Source organism: Aedes aegypti, chromosome 2 (assembly GCF_002204515.2).
Source record: "Aedes aegypti strain LVP_AGWG chromosome 2, AaegL5.0 Primary Assembly, whole genome shotgun sequence".
Taxonomy (NCBI): Eukaryota; Metazoa; Arthropoda; class Insecta; order Diptera; family Culicidae; genus Aedes; species Aedes aegypti.
Window position 1 is genome coordinate 71,857,988 of NC_035108.1, and position 25,599 is coordinate 71,883,586.

Below are 25,599 nucleotides of genomic sequence, written 5' to 3' on the forward strand. Positions count from 1 at the left end.
TAAATTTTTCAAATTGAGTAGCTGGAAAGCGTGTGCAAGTTTCTTTGAGAAAAACAAAAACAAACTGTGTATGACGACTAGTCTACGTATGTTCAAATGTCACTAAGCTCTATAACTTGACTTGTTTAACTGTGCAACTACTATTTACAATTAAGGGAGCAGGATCCGTCAACAATTTGAGAATTTTCGAAAGCAGGTTTTTCGTACAAATTCATGAAAGTTTACATGAAAATATGTTCACTGTATTCTATTCTCCAACCGAAACACAGTAAACACATTTTCGTAGAAAAAAAATCAGTTTAGAACAGAAAAACTGCTGTTGAAGTTTCGATGATCTCGATGATTGCGATGACGGAGCGTTTAACGTTAGTAAAAATGGATTTGTTAGATAATAAATATATGAAATTTAATTAAATTTATAAATAAATTTAGTAATTGTAGCCAACTTAACCTAAAACGTCGTCTAGGATTAAAAAGGAAGAATTATGTGGCAAAAAACGTTCCTGAAAAATTGTAAGTACACAACATAGTGTAACTAGGTTACAAAATTAAAAAAAAAAAATAGATATAGATTCATCAGGAAAAAGCATACAAATAAACTAAGTAGCGTTAGTCGCGTACCCAATCTCTGATCAAAGTCATGCTGAGATACGCCAAAGAGGTTCAATACGTGAATGTCGAAGTCGATTAAGGGGCCCATCCATGGATGGCTCTTTAGAATCTGACAAGCCGAAAATCACCGAATGAGTCGTCTTCGGGAGCGAATAAGACTTGAATCTATCAAAACTGCCTTAGCCCATTCTCTCGTAATTTGACCAGCCAAGTGTAAAGACCTGTTTCGCACATCGTGAAAAGTGCCAGGTGACACCTCAGAGTGATAGCCATTGTTGAGGTAGAGAAGGCATTGTTCTTTAGTCAAGCCTATTGTTCGGAAGAAAGTAGATAGTTGTGCCAAGTAAAGTGAATTGAAAAGGTAATTCAACTTAAGTCGAAAATTAATTAAGAAAAAGCCAGGCTCTAATGAAGTTCGGGAACAATTTTAAATTAAAACAGGACTACGGCAAGCTTAGGAGAATTAATTACAACCTTCGTGACATTATTGGTTGACGGGTCAGACCGACGTGCGAGGTAATTCCATTTTTGCGTGCGATCACGATGAAAGCGTAGTCCTAATGCAATCTCGAAATTCGTTCAAAGGAATCCTTCGAACGAAGGCGTCACCCCTAGGTCGAAAGCCTAAGTGACTAGGCACAGTGAGACGCACGTGGAGGATTATCGTGCAACAACATCACACGTCACCGGCGAACCGGTACAATCGGTAAGAGCACGTGCAGAGGAGGCGCCGCCATACGGTGAATAGCGTAAGCTTAGTCCAACCCACTTGGTTACGCCGTCAACGCTACCCACTGCAGTAGATCTCGATCCCACCAACAGAGGGCTACCGCAAGACGACGTAAAGTTAAGGACAACGCTCGTCAGACCCTGAATGACCGTCAAGTCGATGCATCATTGGAGATCTTGCAGCCACGTGGTGCGCTGCCGCATGCCGGGTTCCTGTTGGGCAAGTAATGATTGAAAAACCAAAAACTATGTACAAAACTAACCCTTAGCAAGTAAGACCAAATTTTGTAAAGAAGCGCATGAAGTGAAGTCAAGAGAGGAGGTGCAATGAAGCATAATAAAACCATTGCAAGATGAGATAGGAAAAGCAACTACAACTTTTCAATTACACAACGCAATCCTTGGGCTAATTGTGTGAGTTGGGTTAATGCAGTCTCGGTTTTGTTACGGAATTTTAGAATAGGCTCTGGGAATGGGTGCCTTATCCACGGACTAGGAACCATTTCCACCCTGGATTTGAATACGTTTGTTTTAAGATAACTCAGTTAGTGAATTTGGTGCGTCAGTTTCGGTCGTGGGTCGGGATTTACACGATTTGGATTTACCTTGAGGTCTCTCCGCCGGGCACGGGATTATTTGAGATAAAAACTCGCATCTTCACGGCAAGGATAAAGTCTTGCCTGGCGCTAAAGTGAAGTTTGTCTGCGGTTTCCTTTCCGATCACCCGCATTACCCCGTTACAATAGAACTGTAAGAACGCAAATTACATAATGAATAATTACAGCTAAAGCCTATCCGAACAAACATTTGCGTTTGGATTGCTCTTGGAATCGCTGACAACATCAGGAATATTTCAGTAAGAACATGCCAAACGATCCCATCTGCAAAAGAGTAATAACGGAAAAGATTAATAACCGAAAGCTTATATTTTGCAAATATGACTATTTAGCATGTTTAAACATATTTTGTAATTCTTGATTTGACTCTAATTTTTTAATTTTTAATCATAATTCTGTGTATTTATAAGCTGTGACCCTCTTCCTGTCTATTCTATTCAAATTATCTGCAAAAAATTGTAGCCATACAAAATTAATTGATAACTGATACATTTTTGAGTCAAATTATTTAGTCAGTCCAATCTAATACACGACACTGAAGACGGCCTTACAATTGAAATCGAAATACGCGTATCTATCAGAAGGATACAAACTCTAGTGTTATTAAATGGTGTAGTACTAAATTTGGTTTTTTATCTACTAAATAAAACCACATAAACGGAGAAATACTAAAGGAATACTTGGAGGCGTGGCTCTAGTTTTATATCAAGTATATTTATCATACAACTTTGAGAAAGATGTTTTTATAATTCTCTCCAAAAACTTTCAATTGAATTTTGATAGCTTAATGTATAATATAGTGAGAAGAGCAATATTTTGCTTAAACCTCTGTAATTATTGCAATTCAGCGTAGTTCTCAAACAAATATCTGAAAAAGTGAATAAAACTCGAAAAACCTCTATAAGACTTATGGTGGATATTTGTGGGTGAATCGTTGAAAACTTGTAGAATTGTAGCGGAAATGTTCTTATTATTTTTCCAAGTTATTTATAAAAACTGTTCAGAAATAATTTAAAAGTTACAAAAGTCTTCAGCCATCGCCAATTAAGAACTTTCCATAGGTTTGTCACATCAGACAGATTTACTTTTGATTCATATATTCTTTTAAAAGTGATTAACACTCATTAATAAAATAAAATCCTAGCATTTCCAATCGTCTTCACACTGTCTCATTTGGCCTAAATATGCTACTTATATTATTAGCTAGCATATCCTTTTATGACAATGTTAAACATTTTCACCTGTGAGTAAAAACAGTTCTGATAAAAATAGGATTTTCAAGTAGTCCTCCCACATTTTTATTTAAAAGTCATAAGCTTCCACTTATTTCTTAGAAATAATATAGAACTTTTTCCTTTTCGCATACCCAATTCCTAATTCCCAATATTCCGCTAGAACAGTTGTTCCCAAGCTTTTCAGAATTGTGTCAACCTCAGAGGTCCTATAAACATTCCGTGGACCCAAGAAAAGAAAATTAAGCTTTAGGAGTGCTTGCTATCAAATTGTCAATAAATCGAAATAAAGAATTTAACTGAATTATAAGGTCATATTGACAAATATAATCTTTCATATTTCAATATTGATTTTTAGATACATTTATTGAATGTACAACAAATGCTACTTGAAGTTGTTATCAAAATATTGTGAAATATTTTTAAAAAATATGTTTTTGTCTTTGACGCTTTTGTTATAAAAATTCGCAATAGAATCGTGAAAATTACCCCGAAAATTTATGTAAAATCAAGAAACTTCGAAAATCACAAAGGCTTTTCAAAAAAAAAAATATCGGGGTGAATTTTATTAAGAATCATTAAAATTCATGCAGTGCATTATATTTAGGACTAGTTGACCCAGCAAACTTCGTATTGATCAGTAGGCCGTGAGTGGTCTTTGAAAAACATATTACGGCAAATTATTATTTCTCTTTTTTCATCTTTCTAGAGGATTGTTACAAATATTATTTTCTATGGTCTCGTCGGAACCCTTGAAGATAATGATAGTGGAAGAATAGTTCAAATCCATTAACCTGGGCTTAAACTAAACTTCCCGAGGTTTTTACAATAACATACATGGTATGCATCATTCGAGGAGCCCACTACGTATCTTAGTTTTGTTTCGTAACAATATTTTCAGAAAAACTGACATAAATTATGTAAAAAAAAAGAAGCCGTATATATTACTATGAACCCATACAGGTTTTTTGAAGCAAAGCTAAATTCATACTATTTTATATTGTTTCTTCTGATAGCTCTAAAAATTCTTGTCAGTGTGATAATTCTAGTGGAATCCAGGGATTACTTCTTATTACTAGACCTTCATTGAAAATTTTTATGACATCAATGAGAAGGGAGTTGACATAAATTTCAGTTTGCTTAAACAAGTCAATTATAATAAATAGATGATTTCGATGAGTTGATAATTATTATTTTAACTTTTTGATTTTTCATTAATATAAAAACTTAACAACTCATCATTCAATCATCAGCAATCACTTAAAACAGTTTTTTGTTCAAATTTTCAATCTGCTCATGAAAACCATAGTACTACACAGAGGCGTCCCGTGAGGAATTTGATTACCTGTGCACTGACTCGCACAAACCGTTTATTTTGAATTATGAATACGAATTTTTCAATTGATTTTTTAAAATGTAATTTCTTCTCAAAATGTAATTTCCAATACTGTATGCAATCTTGAAGTGTCTGGAAACTATTATATTTGTTGCTCATTGGACGCATTTTTTGTTTGTTTTCTTCGTTTCAATCACTAGTAGTAAGTCTTAAGAATTTTGGATGATTCCAATATACAATGTTTAGGGACAAGAAAAATTTTCAAAATTTCGCTGATATCAAGGCAATGAAATAAAAATTCTGCGTATTAATCGCGGCCCCATAGTTTGATAATATTTGACAAAAAAATTTTATTTACAGTAAAAATGACCTTTATATGCGTAAATTTCAAGCATGTTTTGTATTTTGCGAAGTTTAATATCATATTATCAATACAAAATATAAAGCAAGAAGAAAGACGTTTAACTTGAAACTAAACGATTAGCACATTTTTTTATATGAAACTCGGCTTACAAATAAATAAACCATTCTTATGAGCAAAAATCTGAACTTTTCTGAGATTATCATATAAACTTTCAGAATTCAACTATTTACGCGTTATTTTCCAAGTTTCGCGATGAAGGATAAATTCCGTGGATTTCGTGACTTTCGCGAAATTCCGAATCTCCATTATTCCTAACGTTTGTATTCTATATAATAATTCTTATTATTTACAGCTTGTCAATTGTATCACGATATCTTAGCTTTTCGACGATGTCCAGCGCTGGTACATCTCTTTGTATACTTTTGTTGATACATCAAAGCTTTTAAGTGAAATGATGACTGACTGTTGAACGCTGAAACCCACTTTACGCCCACCGCAATTTATCAGTTGTCGGTCTATTGAGCAAGAAAAACTATATTCACACATAGTTTATAAATCAATTCAAAGCCATATAAATTTTGTGTATTTAATAAGATAAAATATAATCAATTTGGCCAATATGTTTATAACATCTAGTTTTGGTTCCAATCAATATTGCGCCTACTATCGCGCGACACCTGGAAGCTCCATGCAACATATATACACACAAAGCATGTATGGCGTTAACGCTTTCTCTTCCAACAGCAGACGTCGTGACGCCAGTTGCGCGCGCTTTCTCAATTCTTGCAAACCAATGCGAGCGTCATGGGCAATTTCTCTCTCGGGTGCACAAATTGGAGTGAACCAGATTTTACCTATACAACGCCACTGTTGCTCTAGAAATGCCAATACAAATGCACATTCCTGCTGTGTCCATACACGCTATTTTCGTGCACAAGAAAGAGTGCACGGCTGAAATGAACATTCTCTGCAATACGATGGAGACGCATGGCAGTTTGTCTTGTTTGCTTAGCTGTAATCGCTTGCTGGTTGAGCAAAACCATGGGGGGAGAATCAAACGGTTTGTTCACTGAGGGCGATGCACCAATTGAAGGTGAAGAAATCAAACAACATTTTCAAACAACTACACATTATGAATGTTAGAAGTATTGAGAATTATAATATATATATTTAATTAGTTAGTTTGAAATCTTTGACTGTGCAGTGCACCAAGTGCACCTTAGGACGAGACGCCACTGGTACTACAGTTTCAATAGTAAGTAAAGTTCAGCGACAGATTTTCAAGAACATTATTTTGAATTCGTGCGAAAAACTGGTTTAGAAAATCTGTAGAACGATGACGGCTATTTTTCACTTTACTTGTTGTTGCAATGGTTTCGTGGACCCTTTGAAAAGTCGTCACGGCCTCTGGGGTCCGCGGACCCCTGATTGCGAAACGCTGTGCTCATAGTTTCTGAATATTACTCCTGGAAGTCATAACCAACGTTAAAGGAACCAAATTTGAAACCAATTCGGTAAATCTTGAATACAGTTCTGGAACTCTTTGGAAGAATTGAATAATATTTCAGTTCCAATTTCAAGAAGAATTATTCAAGAAATCCACAGAAAAATCTATGATGTTAAGTTTTTTTTGAACAATCCAATAGTCTAATAGGTTATGGTAATCGTACAACTGGCCTGTATGAATCATTATTACCGTAAAACTGGGTAACTTTGATAGTTTTTGGAAGAAAATTTGAATATTTATGAATGCTGTTTCAAAGAATTCTAATTTATATTTTTAAATCAAGTACTGGCATCCTAGCTATCGATTACAGTTGATAGATTGCCGAAAGATTTACTTTGAATGGAATTATAATTTTCATATAATCGAAAGTCGGTTTTCTGTTTTGAGGTTACTTTGATAATGGAGTATAAATCGAGTGCTTCGTGAGGCCCAAGCAGGACAGTTCGGTTTTGCGTCGTCCGTTAGATTTTGCTCACAATTTCGCGCGTTTTCGTCGCCGGAGAATTTTTTTTCCTGTTTGGAGCGTCTTGCTGGGTAGTGCTTCGTGATGCCCAAGCAGGACAGTTCGGTTTTGCGTCGTCCGATAGATTTTGCTCACGGTTTCGCGCGTGTTTTCGTCGCCGGAGTTTTTTTTTTCCCCTGTTTTGGAGCGTCTTGCTGGGTAGGTATTTGGGAAGGCCCAAGCAAGACGGTTTGTTTTCGGAACGCCAAGAAGTTTTGCTGTCAGTGTCAGTTTTGTGTTCAGTCGAGAATGGATTACCAACTGGTGAGTTCGTTTCATGCTTATGATAACACATTTTTTCTTGAAAGCGTAACTTTTATGTAATATTAAAACAAACTTTGTATGGTTCGTCACTATAAGTGTCGGCATTATGCTATTTTCTTATACAATTTCAATATACATATATTTTTCTCTTTTTGACATTATTAAAAATTATCTTTTGAATTGTTCGACATTGTGAATGTTGGCGTATTTTTTAAAACTTCTACAATATCGAGACAAAATGCACAGTAATACTCATATGTCATTTTCAAACAAACTATGTATGGTTCGTCACTACAAGTGTCGGCATTATTCCTGTTTCATATAATTTAAAATATATACATGTAATTTTCAGTTTTCGACATTAATAAAAACGTCTTTTGAATTGTTCGACATTATAGATGTTGACCTATTTTTTAAAGCTTCTACCAAAAACTTCTCGAGACAAAAATACACAACTAGCTTTAAATATAAGTCGTATATTTCCCCCTTGTCCATGGATCGCATCACCGACCAGAGGTGACTCCCAGATCTTTTCCTCCCTCACTAATAAACACCCTTCCCGTGGTGATTGTGGAGATGCAGAGGTATTCTCGGTCTCTAGAAGCAACAATCATTACACCCTAACATTCCTTCCCCATCCCAACTGACTGTAAGGACTTGGCCGGCGCCGTTATTGATCAATAATATTAGATCTGCTAAAATTGCACTTCGAGAGTAAGCGGAAACCCCCATCCCTTATTCATTTGGATCGTAGTGCAATTCTTACCAGTTCCGATCAATCACGGAGTAGCAACCATTGACATGTACAGTCAGTCTATGCTATGCTATGCTATGCTACTTTGATAATGGAGTATAAATCGAACTAAATTGAATGAATTACGTAACATTTGTAGGCCATTGCATACCTCTAGGCGTTTTACGTTATATGGAAATTAATTACAAAAATGGTCCCAGTTTGTGAAAATGTTATTCGCTAAGAGATTGGAGGCCATATTCAAGTTCTATGATGACTAGGCTGCCAAAGACAAATGACCAACTCTCGCGGAACATTACTAAAGGACCTATGTACAAATGAGAGATTCTCTCCTCTCTCGTTCTCTTTTCATTATAACAGTGGAATACTAAAGATTTTGGGAAGTTTTTCACTATAGATCGAAAGTCAATTTCCTTGACTAGCGTTTCATACAAAAAAAGCAACAGAAGAGGTTAATGTGACTCAGTTATTAATGAAAGAGAAAGCAAACAAAGAGAGCCTCTCAATGTTAGATAGGTCCTTTAGTAATGTTCCGCGAGAACTATTCAAAACAACATGAAATAGTGATCGTAGAACAGATTGTTTGTAAGCGTTTCGAAAATGCAAAAATCGCATCAATTTTCAATATTTGTAGCCTCAAATGTTCTCAATTAAAATGAAAACAACTCTTACATGAAGTGTCATACTAATATTTTTTAGTTTTGCATTCGTTTTGCTTAACCGATTAAATGGAATTATGATATTTCGTCTAGTATGTGACGCACTATCAAAGTAACCCGAATTATCAAAGATACCCCGTCTCAAAATATAGGTATTACGCGTTGCAAGAAACCTTTTGATTCCTGGAAAATTGAAACACTCCGGCTGCTTAGTTTTCCATGCTGAACATCAAAGTTAGCCTTGCTCGTCGTTGGGTGTGATTGATTTGATTGGCGTGACAATCAGGAACAAAATTTTAAGATCACCTCTACGACAGTGATTAAATCACAAAATTTTGTATGCTATGAAGTATGAACACATGAAGCATTATTGCAAGAACACGTTCAATCGTCAAATAAAAATATATTACATTTATCACGAACATCTAAGTTCTGAAGCTCCGCTGTGAAGTGCAGTTCTGGCGCGTGTCTTTAAAGTTTTTGATTGAATACACAATTGAACCGTGCAGATGGAAATAGGATTTGAACCTATTTGTTCTATGAGTAAAACTGTGGCCAACAATTTGATTTGGTATTTGTGTTTTACACAATTTAACAGGAAAGCTTAATATGATGCCTTCATGACATGGTTTTCCCTTATCTATCCTCTATACTGTCTCCATCTACGTGATTCCAATAAGCATCCTCTTGGAGGGATTGGTGTCTAAGAGCATTCGAATTAGTTTGAAAACTCAATTTTCAAGTTCTCTCCTAAGACATGATAGGTAAACCAACAATGTGAAAAGTAATGATTGATTGATGTTTTTTTTTTCAATCAGCCTTCAACGCACACTATGCGATTTTTGTTCTGTGCGGAGATAGCCCACTGCGCGTTATTTCCGCTAGCCTATCCAAATTTTTAAATTTCCCCGCAATAAAGTAATCCACAATTTTATTGGTCACAGATAAACAAATTAAAATACGTTTATGGTGAAAGTTCATTGAGCACGTAAACATAATGTTGCCACCCTCTCGAGCCACCCAACAGGGCAGAGCACAATGGTATGTGCGTCGGCCAAAAATAAATCATCATGTTCCATGCATACCTCCACCCACAGAATTGAATCAACATTCATCAAGGGTTTATTCACAAATTTAATAACGCCAAAAATGGGCATTTTCGACACCCACCCACCCCTTCGTAACGCTTTTTGTATGAATATTTTACAAATTTTGTATGAGCCGTAAGCTCAAAATCACGATTTATTTCATTTGCTAGTGAAAATATGTTTTTTGACCAAAATTATAAGCATTTTTCACACCATGCGTGTGTTGTTTACTTTTTTGGCAGTTTTCTCCTCTCTTCTCTCGCTTCTCACGGACGGAGAAAATTGCCATCAGTATGCATTTGAATTCTACAGTCAATTGTACTGTATAATATCAAATATTAATTTTTGCTGTTAAATTGCGTCGTACATTGTTTTACAAACGCATAAAAATGTTTTGCAACACTTGTGACATTGTACACCTTTTGAGTGTTATGAAATTTTAAAATACCGTAGCAAGTGTAGTGGTTGTGGCAAGTGTATGAATATCCGAACAATTTTAATTCCAAATTCATAAACAATGTTGGCTCATTGAGTTCGCGTTCCGGTGTTGTTTTTCGAGCACAAATCGATGTATTTTAGTGATTTATTGCTCCCAGGAGCACGGCGCGAGAAAAACTAAAGTATTTCCAGTATCGCATCAGATTTTTTAATTGCTACGGTGAGTAGAAATAATGGTGTTTTAAGGCGGAGTAGGCCATCATTGCAATTTGTACGCGTCGTTGATGATTGTTGCTAATTCATCTCACGATTTCGAATCAACGAAAATCAGTTGGTTTTGCACTGACATAGCTGAAAAAGTATCAGCATACTTTATGCATGTTGGCGCGTACAGTGATACTTTTTCAAGTCAATATAAACTATGAAGGTTGAGTTTTATCACTTTGAAATGCAAGCTGAAAAGTCACCATTGTTGCCAAAACGAATGACAGGCTACTTAGCCTTAAGTGAATATAAGAACGGGCACCGAAAAGCCAGCAAACGATACCTCGGTGCGTGAAGAAGAAGTGGTTCGGTAGTGCGTGGTATTTTACAACACAAATCACAGCATTAACTACGTGTTTGCTTTTAAAAACTGGTAGTTTGTCAAAAACACATTATGGAATGCTTTCAGTTAAGAAACCTCCCCTCTACAATAAGGTTAGTAACTTCTAATAATCATTTTTTTTTTTTGTGATCGCTCTCCAAAACACTGTGAGAAGCGTGGGAGGAGGGAGCGGAAAGTGAAGGGGTAAGAAAGGTGCCATATTAGAGGCCATTTTGGTACTCAAGAAGATATGTCCTTAAGATCAACCATTATGTCTTGTAGATTTTAAGCAGCTCTTATTGAGTTACAAAATGAATGGATCTGTTACAGATGTTCACTGGTCGAATGTATATTTTGTACTAGCTGATTGCGCTAGGGAGTCTGAGTGAAACAGGTGAGACTTGCCAGAGAAAACCGTAGTATCTTGATTGCTGGGAAAGGTAACAACTGGAAAATGTGACGATGAACAGCTATTGTCGATGTTTCGAAATGTCATTAGTAAAACATTAACTAGACTGGCACTTTGGTTACAAAACATGGTCTTTTCCATTTTATCTTGTATTTATTGCTGACGGTTTACGAACGTGAACCGAAATTTTATGCAGCAATTTTATGCTATGGGCAATGGCGCATGGCTAAACCTGTAGCAGTACGGTTACAGATGCGGGCCCAGATAGCCGTAGCAGTAAACGCGCAGCTATTCAGCAAGACCAAGCTGAGGCTCGTTGGTTCGAATCCCGCAGGTTGACGATTTTTTCTCGACTTCCCTGGGCATAGAATATCTTCATAACTACAACACGATAAACAAATGCAATAAAGGTCAGTTAGCAAAAAAAGCTCTCAGCTTAAAACTCTGGAAGGGTTCATAAGAACACTACGCTAAGAAGCAGGCTCTGTCTCAGTTGGAAAATAATGCCATAAAGAAGAAGAAGAACGGTGACTAAAATTGTTTATTGATAAAACCATACGATTGTCCGGACTAGAGGATTCGAAAAAAAACTCAAAACGGATCTTCATTAAGGAGTGAGGAGTATGCCAACGTTCGGGATTACTTTGGATCAGTATTTTATCACCATGAGGAACAACATCATTTTTGAAAACGATGACAATCATGCTGTGAAATCACTAAAATAGTGAATCATTCTTAGAAGCATCACATACGTTCATATAAAATTAATAGCTCTAAGAAGTCGTCCATGAATTGCGTCACACGGTTTTGAGGAAGAAGGTTCAGAAAAACGTGTCAAACCATACAAAATTTTCAAATCAATTCATACAAAAAGCTTATTCAATGTTATTAACGATCTTTAGAATATATTTATGTAAATCAATGACAAAAAGTCGAAAGACTTTTCGATTATTTGCCGTTTGAAATTTTGTCGTTCGAACTTTGGAATTTCGACATTTTGTCTTTTGTCCCTAAACCAACTAATTGGTATGATAGCTTCTCTGATCTCACATCATCACATCAGAATTACTTCCAACTTCCAATATTTAACTTAAACTCGCGAAAGAAGTATCCAATATCAATGCACTTTTTTATTCAAGCTTTATGCACCAGAAAAAATAACTTGATAAAAAAAAAGATAAGAAGTAGATGAAAACCGAATTTAGTACTATACCATTTAATTCCACTAGAAATTGTATCCTTTGACAGATACGCGTATTTCGACCTCAACTGTAAGGCCGATTTCAGTGTCGTGTACTAGACTCTAGTACACGACACTGAAAACGGCCTTACAGTTGAGGTCGAAATACGCGTATCCGTCAAAGGATACAAAATCTAGTGAAATTAAATGGTACCGTAAAATCGGGTGTAATTGATCAGAAGGGTGAAATTGATCATCGTATCACACGATTTTATTTATGCGTAATGGAGCACAAATATCAAGGTGAGCTGCAGTAAATGAACGTTGTTTGTTGTAACTATTGTCGAATTGTGTGTTGCGAAGTTTTTTGCGTTGAAGAATGTTTTTTACTATGAAAATAATGTAAAATTTCAAAATCATGCACGGTATAGTATTGACAAACACTTATAAACTTCTATTTCTAAGCAAGAATTTGAACATTTGAACCTGAAAGTTTGTGAGGATACTTTAGATATATCCGCAAACTAGATTTCATCACCAAAACTCGTACCAATTAACTCAAATGATTGAAATAATTGAATTTCTGTTAGATATCATTGATTTCCTTATGAAATTGCATACATTTAGGCGTTTTCGGCGTAATTCTTGAAATTTAACTATTCGTTATTTATATAAATATGGCATTGTTAAGATTTTGACAAGCATATTCGGATTCAGGGAACTCAAATTTATCATGTAGAGTTGTTTTGAAAACCAGCAATAATGGCATTGACAAGAGATCAATTTCACCCCGAAATAAGATCTCCTGATTTTTTATTTTAGAGATATTTTTTAACACTAAAATGACATTTGTTAGAAAATTTCGGTACATGAGTCGATGAGGCTCACCTTCGTACTTGTTTTCCTGCATTTAGTTGTTTAGCATTGTTGACATTATAGAAAACAGACTAGAAAAACCGTGAAAAATGATCAATTTCACCCGAAATTACGGTATAGTACTAAATTCGGTTTTTTCATCTACTTATAGGTATTCTACTAAACAGCTCGAAGATTTATTATCAAGATAAGAAGGTTTGCTTTCTATTTTCTTCAGTTAAGTACTTTAGAAAACGAGAGTTGGGGCACAATTCGGCCATTGTGACGGCCATCTTTGGATTCCGAGAAGTTTCACCTTAATCTTCATTGAATGAAAACATTTTTATAAACAAATTCCGCCATGATGAAAAACGATTCGATTTCTTCTAGAGTGTCTATCCCGGGATTTTATTTTTGACATTTGGGATTCTCGAAATGTTTGTAGAATTTTATGAAACCACAAAATTTCAATGAAAAACAATGACAGTTTTCCTCACTATCAACCTTATCTGATAAAATAGAAAAACATAATGTATACTCTACGAGTAACTTTATCCATGATAAAATCAATTAACAAAGTAAGATACACATATTTTTATTTGTCTAGTTGCAAAGATTTAATGCTTTTCTTTTCAACATTAGCCGTTTTCATAAGCCTATGCTGCGATAACAAATTTGAAAGTACCGTTTTGATTCATATTACGGACACTTAAGGCCTCAGTAAAGTATAACCCAGCATAGAGCATACAAAATTAATCATTCTGTATGATTCCTTAGCGTTATTAAGCGTCGGAAGCCCTTAACTTTCGAATGGTGGGTAAAGAATACGCTTCCGCAACTTGAATAATTTTAAATAAATCAAAATGTGTGGCCTTTTAATGATTCTTACTCCGGACGCTTCCTTACTTTTGCCTCATATTCCAGACACTTTGATTCGAATTCCGGACAGCTCATGATAATCATAAATGGAACAGTCAAATCATCAATTGAAATCGTCGAATCAATAAAGAGACATCTAAGGTAGTTGGGCATTATAAATTTTCAAAGATATTTATGGAAAAAGTTTACTAAAACGAGCCTCGATATTGAGAACTTGTGAGCGGCAAAAATTGAAACATTTCGTGTGAAATGTTTCCCATACAAAGTAGATTGTCCGGAATTTGAAGCTGTCCGTAATATGAATCAAAACGGTACACCTAAACTGCCCCAAATCGCAAGTCAGTATCATCTGTAAAAAGTAGGCTGTTGACTGAGAAGTTTTCAATCTCGTTTTGCATACAAATATTCAAAAACTTCCAGGAGATTGGAACATGTTTCGATCTCAATGAAATTTTCATAATTTACTTTTCACTCCGTTATCTTTCCCAGAAAAATATAAGGATGACCAAATAACGATTCATTTTTGCGTTACACGATGCGAAAATCTACAAAGGGACTGACATGCGTTTACTTTTCATTATGGGACAATTCGACTTGGTGTTTTTTCCTATTTCACTGAACAAAAAGTGATTTCTCGTTAGTGCAGCTGAAAGATCATAAGAAGATATAATGAAAACTGATATCAACTCAATTTTGACCAAAATGCAGATGGGACTGACTTGCGATTCACAACAGTAAACTTGAGTCAATAATTTTCAGTAATTAACTTTGAGCAAGATCTACAATACCTTCAATGATCTTTAATCGTTTCTTTTGCTCTAAAGTTTTTATATGTTTGAAGCAAATTGCATTAAAATTATGACTTCAGTTTTTATTATATTCCATTTATAAGTGTTGGAGAATTTGAAAAAAAAATACATAGAAAACCCGTAATTAGTCAAGCTTAGTTTTGATTTTTGTTAGGTTACTTCATCAGAATAAGAAAATCTTATATGAAATATGATTCGCTATAATTAACATATTATTTTGAAAAGTTCCATTATCTGTTTTTTATTTAAAAAAAAATGTATTGTTAAATTTTTAAATTTCAACCAAAATGCTAGTTTTATTGAAAATTTGAAAATTTGACAAACAACATAACGCGCTGAAAATTCGTCGAGTTGGTTACTGGCTTATATTGATCAACCAGTCAAATTTTCAGCGCAAAGTGATATTTGTTTCCGCAGATTACTGCTCTTGAAAACTCGAGGTCTGGCTTCGATTCGTCAATGCTCGACACATGTAGTTACCTGCTTAAGTAAACTGGTAATGAATGCTTTTTTTTGTAACCCAAACATCAAACAACAACATTGTGTCCAGAGTATTGATCAATTTGTTTAGGATTTTGTTTATTAAAAAGAGTTGGTTTACCTTTATTTGAATGACATAGTATAATTAATTATTATAAAATCTTATTTTCAACAAACAAAAGAATCAACATTCCAACTTTTAATATACTATGACATAATTTTGAATAGTTCGCCTAAATCCCAGTACCAGCAGAATTCAATTTCCGAAATTCTTTCATAAGTTGTAGAGATATTGCAAAAATTATCGCGATCAACACTCCAGCAGTTACTGCCACCGCTTTCCAATCCAAGAACGCTTCTGATGGCTTAAGCTTTATTTTGGAAAGCACGCTTCTCCTGTTTATTTCACCACTGCTAAGATTCACTTTATCATAGTCCAGCACATATTCCCCGCCGTGAATTTCGCTGCAATTCTTCACCCATTGATTGTACTGGTCAATCATTTCGCAATTGCAACTCTTCTTGTCCATATTGACTGATCGAAAATTGTCAAACCGTATGCCTAATTTGGTCTCTATTCGATCCAGATCCTCTCCGTCAATAGTCGCAGGAACAATTTTCTCTACAACCAACAATACGTGACCATAGCTTGTACCAATTAGCATATATCTATCGACCATGAATTCAAATTCAATCGTCTCATTAAACGGCAGGCAGTTAGCCGAGGGTTTGAGTTTGTTGACAAAGAACTCCATACAAGTGTATTCTGTCTGAAATTTGTAACGAAGTTTGACGGTCAGCTCGAATTCGCCACAAGTAACATGTACAACCATTTCCATCAAGGACTGCTCAAGAAGTTCGACATAGGTTACCACGAAATTCAAACACCCGGGAGTACTTGAATCGAATAGCGCGACCAAATCAAACTTCGATCGTTCTGAATTTGTTTAATTTGAAATGATAGCTGCCACTGATACCGCCCAAGCTCCATTGCTTTCGGCGCAGAGATTTGAATTTGACCACTGGGAGCATTCACTACTGTTGTAGTGCACTAAACATACCTCCGAATGTTTTGGAGGAGATGCCGATGAAGATGCAATAGTGAATGATAGAAGCAGATTTATAATCATCCCGATGTCAATACGGCAGACCTTCGGTTTAGAATGTGTTGTATAAGAATCATGAGAAGTGGTTATAACAGTTTCATTCAAATGGATTGACAAATTAGATGTAGTGAAATAATCAAGCTGTACACGTGCACGAGGGATGTGTGAACATATTAGATGTGATCTTATACAAGTGAACTAACCATAATCCGTTAGCGGTGGTAATCATTTTCGGACACCGTCTTGAGAAAAACAAAAAATCTTGAGGTAGCTTCGTTCAGTATGGTTGCAACCATGAACGAAGGATGAATCTTGAAATTCACAACACACTCTAAACGAAGTGGGTTTAAATATTGTCGCTGAACGTGACAATAATTAGCGGTAGGATAATATGAAGATGAATCGAAGCCTCGCCCTTAATTTTCAAAAGCAAAAATCTAAAGAACCAGAAAACCGTTCATGCTGAATAATTTTCAGCCTGAACAGTTGTCTGATTCTTCAAGTTTGTGCTCATGAAAGTTCAAGATAGGCTTCGATTCTAATGTGAAAATTGGGTCGAAATAATCAATCAATTCGCTTTAGAAAATTTATCGGAGCAACAAATCGAGGCCCAGGTCAAGGAACTTATGCAAGGAAAGGATGACGCCAGTCGTGGTTATTGGCGTAGGAACCGGGGAGATAGGTAACTTTTATTCAGTTACTAATGTTACTTGTAATCTGGTGGGATCAGAAAGCCTTACGAAACTGGAGACAAATCTTTTGAATATTGGCTACGGGATTATTGGAATGATTTAATGTGGAAATCCCAAGAGACTAAGTGAAAACTAATAAAAGAGTACATGAAGAAAGCACAGAAAAAATGTGGAAATAACTCATTAAGAACTCCCCACCGGATCTAAGTATTCTATTAGCAGAAAATTTGTTTATATAGAGAAGCACGAATTCTGAAACCAAAGGTTCCAATTGAACCGTCAGACGTGGTTCCAATCGAGCAAATTCAATGAAACTTAAACAGAAGTTACGCAAAAGAGACGATGGATGTGTGTTAGTGAAAAGCGATACGTAAGTGACGTCATCGATAAACTTGGTTTCTTACGGCAACCGACAGGTTGATACGCACACGAAAATATTGTTTGAATGATCTCAATTATTGATAGTCATTGCAAATGTTGTTTATAAACAAATTCAAAATCCTCTTCGCGTTTCTCTAGTATAATCTTTTTATCTGCTTAGAATCATCTCTCAAAAAGTAAGAGTAAGTAGAAGAATCACAAAGGATGTTCCTTATGGGTTCTTTGATAGAAATTTTGGAGGATTTTTTTTACTGGACTATCAATTAATATGCATTTTATATTTTCCGTAGTGAAATTTCGAATATACAAATATCATAAATATCACTGATGTGCAACGATATGATACAAAATCAAAAACATGCACAAACAATTTTGGTTTCAGTCTCACCAATCCAATCAAAAATCTAATTGCTAAGGTTTCAGTTTCGGGGGCCCAGATAGCCGTAGCGGTAAACGCGCAGCTATTCAGCATGACCAAGCTGAGGGTCGTGGGTTCGAATCCCACCAGTCGAGGATCTTTTCGGGTTGGAAATTTTCTCGACTTCCCAGGGCATAGAGTATCTTCGTACCTGCCACACGATATACGCATGCAAAAATGGTCATTGGCATAGTAAGCTCTCAGTTAATAACTGTGGAAGTGCTCATAAGAACACTAAGCTGAGAAGCAGGCTCTGTCCCAGTGGGGACGTAACGCCAGAAAAGAAGAAGAAGAAGGTTTCAGAAAGCACTGATGATGACAGACGAATAATCTAGAATATGAAAGCTCCTTACGATGGGTTAAGGGACAGAATGTGGAAAGACAAAACGTCGAAAGATATAAAACGTCAAAAACGTTTGAATTAATTTCCAGATTTATTTTTTTACCACGCGTTCGATGGAACGTGCGTTTGGCACATTGCATATTATTTATTCTTTCGAAAGAGAATCATTTTCCCAGTCAATTTTTGTTTTCTTTCACTTCTCTCTTTTCAAGGTTTTTTTCTCACGACATTTTGTCCTTTCGAAGATTTTTCATTCGTCAATTTGGAATTCGATGGTTTGTCTTTTGACGTTTTGTCATCTAACCGAATTTAAAACTAGAATTTAATAAGCTTTCTAGTAAAATAATTCACTAAGCATGCAGAATAGGACTTCAACTTTCATGAATTACGTTTTGAATTGGTGTACAAGAGTTATAAGAATAAATAAGATTAAGGTCATCGAACATGCCCTGCACCGTAAACCACAAAGCTCCGATGCTCCCTTTTAACACGTCAGCTTTTCACACGCGGAGATGCGGCCACACCGAGAAATGAGTCCTTCTCTAATACACCACAGTTCATGAGAGGAGAGAACGTCATCATATCGAGCGAGCCAAATAGACAAACGACAGCAAATGATGAATCGTTTTAGAGAAGCAGTGTAGCGCCTTTTGAACATGGAAAACTTGAGCGTTTAGTTTTTTGATCTCTCTCTCTCCCATTGAGCAGATGAAAGAGAGAGAGCAACGTTTCATTCGCTTCTGCCACCAATGCTCTGTGGTTCACACAAACAATACAAGAAGGAGTTGCAACGCAGACATCGAACCGTTCAGCAGCCAATATCGCTCAGCGGCAGAGTGATAAAACGGGCTGTGGGATCGCGTAAAAAGAAGAAGCTGTCAAAGAGCTGGATCGAATCAACGGGTGGCAAGTACTCTACTGCAGGAAGAATTTCTCAAGAAGACTTCGTCGCATGGAAAACTGTTTGCGTGGAGCATGAGGTGGCAAATGACGAGCGAACATGACATGCTAACGAATATACTGGTCAGTGTGTAGGATTGAGGATTATGCAATCAGGGAAAGGAAGAGCAGGAAGGTTTTGACAAGGAAAAAAAGAATGACATGTGAAGTGATGGGAGCTCTTAGGGTATAAGGTAGGGCGGAGCACCCAGGCAAGATGAGCACCCTGTAGTAACCGAAACCTGACTGATCGGCCAAACTTGAGCCAAACCAACAAATAAACACACTATAGCAAACACCGTCCGTTCGCTACAAAAGTTGTCACCAAACTCGATCGAGTTTTTTTCAAAACTGGCTTCTTTCCCGCACAGTTCTCGTTTCGCCCGTTTCGCCTAATCTGATTTTCGTTAATTTTCGCTTGTTGATTGACATCTCTTGCACACGCTTAGCATAATACAAGTAGAATCGAAAACAATTTACTTTATTTTTTTAATATTTCAATCTATAACAACTCCATTCGCCACATTCGCCCTCTTCTCCACACTTATGATTATAATGTAGTTAAACTTGATAAATTGGTTTCTTACATCAAATCCAAACCAATCCTTTTTTTAATTAAAATTAGAGACTAATCAAATCAAAATTCATTATTAATTCCAATTTATATGTAACCAAAATCAAACAAAATTCAATTGAAATTGTATTGAAATCCAAATTCATAAAATTCTAAACCAGATGAAATCCAAATTTGATTCCACCTTAAATAAAATCCAATCAAAATAGAATTCTAAATCACATTCAAATTAAATCGGAGTTGAACGAAAATCCAATCCAAATCTAATCTACCTTTTACATTGCTCGAAAAGCTCTTTCCGGCAATTGGCATTCGCTTTGGAAAAACTCTTTACCAATTTCGGATCGGAATACTCTCTTCTCGGCAATTTGGATTCATTTTGGAAAACTCTCTTTCCAGAATCCGGCTTGAAAAACTCTCTTTCCGGTCTTGGAGAACTCTCTCTCCATAACCAACTTTTCAAATTGCTCGAAAAACTCTCTTCCCGGCAATTTGGATTCATTTTGAGAAATTCTCTTTTCAAAATCCGCTCGGAAAACTCTCTTTCCGTCCTTGGAGAACTCTCTCTCCATAATCCACTTTTCACATTGCTCGGAAAACTTCCTTTCCGTCCTTGGAGAACACTGTCTCCATAATCAACTTTTCACATTGCTCGGAAAACTCTCTTCCCGGCAATTTGAATACATTTTGGAAAACTCTTTTTCCAAAACCCGCTCGGAAAACTCTCTTTCCGTCCTTGAAGAACTCTCTCTCCATAATTCACTTTTCACATTGCTCGGAAAACTCTCTTCCCGGCAATGTGGATTGATTTTGGAAAACTCTCTTTCCAAAATCCGGCTCGGAAAACTCTCTTTCCGTCCTTGGAGAACTCTCTCTCCATTTTTTTTACATTGGCTCGGAAAACTCTCTTTCCGGCCCTGGAGAACTCTCTCTCTATAATCAACTTTTAACGTTGCTCGGAAAACTCTCTTCCCGGCATTTTGGATTTATTTTGAATAATTCTCTTTCTGAAATCGGGCTCGAAAAACTCTCTTTCCAGCCTCGGAGAAGTCTCTCTCCATAATCAACTTTTAACATTTCTCGGAAAACTCTCTTCCCGGTAATTGAGATTCATTTTAGAAAACTCACTTTCCAAAATCCGCTCGGAAAACTCTCTTTCCGTCCTTGGAGAACTCTCTCTCCATAATCCACTTTTCACATTGCTCGGAAAACTCTCTTCCCAGCAATTTTGATTGATTTTGGAAAACTCTCTTTCCAAAATCCGACTCGGAAAACTCTTTCCGGCCTTGGAGAACTCGCTCTCCATAACCAACTTTTCACATTGCTCGGAAAACTCTCTTCCCGGCAATTTGAAATGATTTTGGAAAACTTTCTTTCCAGAATCCGACTCGGAAAACTCTCTTTCCGTCCTTATAGAACTCTCTCTCTCTCCAATTTTTTTTTTACATTGGCTCGGAAAACTCTCTTCCCGGCAATAAAAATACATTCGATGTTTATTACCTGTAGAGATAAACACAACTTACCATTAACCGACTGCGCCATGTAGTAACCGAAACCTGACTGATCGGCCAAACTTGAGCCGAACCAACAAATAAACAAACTATAGCAAACACCGTCCGTTCGCTACAAAAGTTGTCACCAAACTCGATCGAGTTGTTTTCAAAACTGGCTTCTTTCCCGCACAGTTCTCGTTTCGCCCGTTTCGCCTAATCTGCTTTTCGTTCATTTTCGCTCGTTGTTTGACATCTCTTGTACACGCTTATCATAATACAAGTAGAATCGAAATAAATTTACTTTATTTTTTTTTATAAGTTCAATCTATAACAACTCCATTCGCCACACACCCCTCTATTTTGAGCCTTTGTGTATGATTTTTATTAAAATAATGTCATACCCTGTTGAATTGAGATTATTTAAAATAAGAGTAATAGGAAATTATGAGTAAATAATCATAACTTGTTGAAATATTGAATTTTCTTATAACAAATGACCAGAACAAAATAAGACTTCTGTCATCTAACAATGATGATCTTGGAATAGTAGTGTGAATCGAAGCATTTCAATGTGGAACATGGGACTGTGATGTGGATCGTAGGGTGACAGAGCGGATCGTGTAGATCCTGAGTTTTCTGCCTGGATTTAGGTGTTTCAGTATGGATCCATTGGTAACAGTGTAAATCATAGGAATAAAATGTTAAGCTTTGAATGGATCCTGGGATTCAAGTGCGGCTGTTGGAATTCTAGTATTAATATTGGGAATCCAGTGTGAATGCTGTAATTCCAGTTAGGATCCTGGAGTTCCAGTGTTAATTCTAGTGTTACAGTATGAATCCTGGTATTTCAAGATGGAATCTAAGATTGTAATGTTGATAATGGGAGTCCATCGTGAATCATCGGATTTCAGTGTGAATCCTAGGTTCCAGTGGGGGACGGACCTGGTGTAGTGGTTAGGACACACGCCTCTCACGCCGAGGACCTGGGGTCGAATCCAATCCCCGAGATGATCACTTATGACAAAAATGTTATAGTGACGACTTCCTTCGAAAGGGAAGTAAATCCGTTGGTCTCAAAATGAACTAGCCCATGGTTAAATTTCTCATTAATAAAGATAGAAAAAAAAGGATTCCAGTGTGAATCCTGATATTCCAGTATGAAGAACTTCAGTGTGTGTTCTGGGATTCTAGTATGGATCTTCGTATTCCAGTGTGATTTCTGGTATTTTAGTGTGACTGCTGGGCTCCTAGTACAGAGCTTGTGACTCCTGTGTGTATCCTAATATTTCAGTGTGAATCAGTGAGGACCCAGAGACTCCAGTGTGTATACAGGGATCTCAGTAAGAATTCTGGGATTCCAGTGTGGAATCTTGGATTCCAGTATGAATCTTTGGATTTCAGTTTGGAATCTGGGATTCCAAAGTGGAAGCTGAGAATCCAGTGTAAATCCAGTGATCCAGTGTGGGCTCTAGGAATCTAAAGGGGGATGTGTTACTTCATTGTTGATCCTAGGCTTCTTATGTGGTTTGTTGTATTTCAGTGGGAATTCTAGGACTGTAGTGTGGATCGTAGTGTATATTGGATTTCCAGTGTGAACCCTAAGATTCTAGTGAAGGTCTTAAGATTCCTGTAAGGACCTTATGATTCCAGTGTTTATCTTGAAATTCCAGTGTGCATCTTGTGATTTCGGTATGGACCATGGGTAGAAACATTGGCCTTGGTTTCCAAGGAGAATCCTGGAATTCCAGTGGAGATCCTAGGATTCCGGTGTAAATCTTCGGATTCCAGTGCAGATCCTGGGGATCCAGTATGAGTCCTGCATTTCCAATCCTACTCAGTGAACCACGTGGTTTTCTCAGCATGTATAACAATGTGCAGTAAAATCACACACAACAGGAACGCACAATATGCCAAAATGAATAAATGTTAATACGAACTTTATATAATTTTCCACTACAATTTATTATCGACAATCTTTGTTGACAACAAACCATGTCGTAGATAGAATAACCTAAGATCGTGCCAAGTTGTATAAACTGACAAATAAACAATCCAGCATACAATGGAAAGGACTCGCAGTAACTTAGCCAAAGCTTGCCATTCAAGATAAGTATCCTTTGACGATGGGCTACTTACAGTATTGGACAAAACATTTGCAACATTTTCGATTTTCCATACAAAATGATCAACTTTGGTAAGCCAGATCTCAGTTATTTATAAACCGATTCGAATGAAATTTTCACAAAACATCGGATATAACTTGAATTATAACATATATTTTTGAATGATATTTCCAATCACGAGTTTTAGATTATTAACGATTATACTAAAGTGTAATATTCGACGAAAGAATCAAAACTATTTATCTGAAAATCTAAAAGCCCTACACAAAAAACTGTTTTCAGCAAACTTGTTCATCTTGTCAAAATCTACAACTTTGCTGAAGATACCTTAAAGCCATTTCTTTCAATTTGTTTAGTTATGTCAATTATTAAAAATCGTCAAAATATTCACTTTAGTTAAACAATTATTGCTCTTAAACTCGTAGATGGAAAAATCACTCAAAAATATATGTTGAAATTCAAGATACTTTTGAAGCACTGTAAAAATTTTATTCAAATCAGCCCATAAATCACTTAGATCGAATCCTCTGAAGTTGACCATTTTAAATGGAAAATCGAAAGAGTTGCAAATGTTTTGTCCAATACTGTATGTCGAATTCGTTTTTGAACTTAGTTTTTGGAACAGGCGCCCGAATCACAGTTTCAACGATTCCCGATTGTGGTTCGACCGAACTACAATTTGCTTGTCGTTGGTTTGTTTTGTGTTCATTTTGGCAAATAATCATTCTACAACGATGTATCCAGGGCCGCATTTATGGGGGGAACCGGTGAGGAGGCCATGACCCCCGGGCATTTAAGCGGCCCCCACAAATCTAAACACACATATTTGTAGTTAAACTTTTACGAATAATTAGAATAAATGCAATAGCACATACTTTTAAGAATCGCATTATATGATTTGAAAGATTTAATTTTATTTCAAGAAATCCGGAATAATGGGCAAAATGCATGCAAAATTTGTGAGTTTAAATGAAATTATTAAAAAATACATATCAGAGCATTCAGAATGGAATTTTGTTGACTTCATAAGAAACAAGAAGATTCGAAAACTATTTGGACAAACAAGAAGAGTGCAATCCTTTTGCTCAATTCCTAACGATTTTAAAACGTAACTTTTCCAACTTTAACGAAAGCTTTGAAATGGACTAAACAGGCAACACTAAAACAAAACGTAATCTAATGGGAACCAGAAGACAAGAGTTTGATTCTTCATCAATGAATCAGGACAGACATTTATCTTTTTTTTTTGTAATTCCGCGTGACATTACGACAGTATTACTGCTAGTATTACCAATTGTAATATTTTCATGATATTGTCGAGAAATTTCTTAAGAATTCAGGTATTTTCCCAAAGATTCAGAGACTATTCCGAAGATTTCTTCAGAAAATCATTACGTGATTATTTCTCGTGAAATTTCTCCAAGAATTTTCCTAAGGAATTGTTCCAAGCAATTTGTATCGAGTATGTCAAGAAAATATCCTGGATTTTCCAAGAAAAACCCCAAAAAAATACTTTAGAGGCTCCATCAGGAATTTCTCCATTGATTATCAGATATTCTGCAAGAAATTCCAAGATCTCGAACAATTTTCCGGTGATCAATTTTCTATCGATTTCCTTAGTATAACCTCCAAGATAAACATTAAGAACATCTTTAAAAAATCTGTAACAATTCCGAGAACAATAACTGGAGAATTCGGTTGAAAGATTAGTGGACAAATATCTGGAGGTACTTCTAGTATAGTCTTCCCTGAAAAAATATCCTCAAGGATTTCATGGAGAAAATTGTGTTGAAAATGCTCTAAGCATCCTTTGAAAAATCACTGGAAGAATTTGTGGAAGAATTGGTAAAGGAATCTCTAAAAGAATTTCCCTAAAAGAATTTCACTAGAAGATCACTAAAAGATTTCCTGGAGTTCTTGAAGTATCCGAATTAACTGTTAACATAATAAGGAAAAATAAAGAAACTTCAGATACCATTTTGATTAAGCTAGATTAAATTGGAACAGAACCTGCTTTTCAGCAATGTGTGTTCTTATGAGCAATTCCGCAGTTAATATCGGTGACCTTTCTCTGCCAATTGGTTTTTTTGCGTGTGTTTATTGTGTTGCAAACACGAAGATACTCTTTTCCCTGGGAAGTCATTGCTGCAGTAGGCCTTGACTAGGAAACACGTATTTTTTCTGCACCTGACATTTTTCTCTTTTTTTCAGGAGGAAAAAAATCTCGGAG

General features: G+C 36.1%; 1 protein-coding gene and 1 long non-coding RNA gene across 3 annotated transcripts in view; one reads left to right on the forward strand and one right to left on the reverse strand.

Moving 5' to 3' along the window:
• LOC110675641 overlaps positions 1-25,599 on the reverse strand; it is a 353,161-nt gene that overhangs the window by 125,329 nt on the left and 202,233 nt on the right. The gene's annotated exons all lie outside the window — the stretch shown is intronic.
• On the forward strand, positions 560-1,708 carry LOC110675642. Its single transcript, XR_002499672.1, has 3 exons — positions 560-973; positions 1,054-1,128; positions 1,198-1,708. It is a non-coding gene; the product is annotated as an uncharacterized LOC110675642 (long non-coding RNA).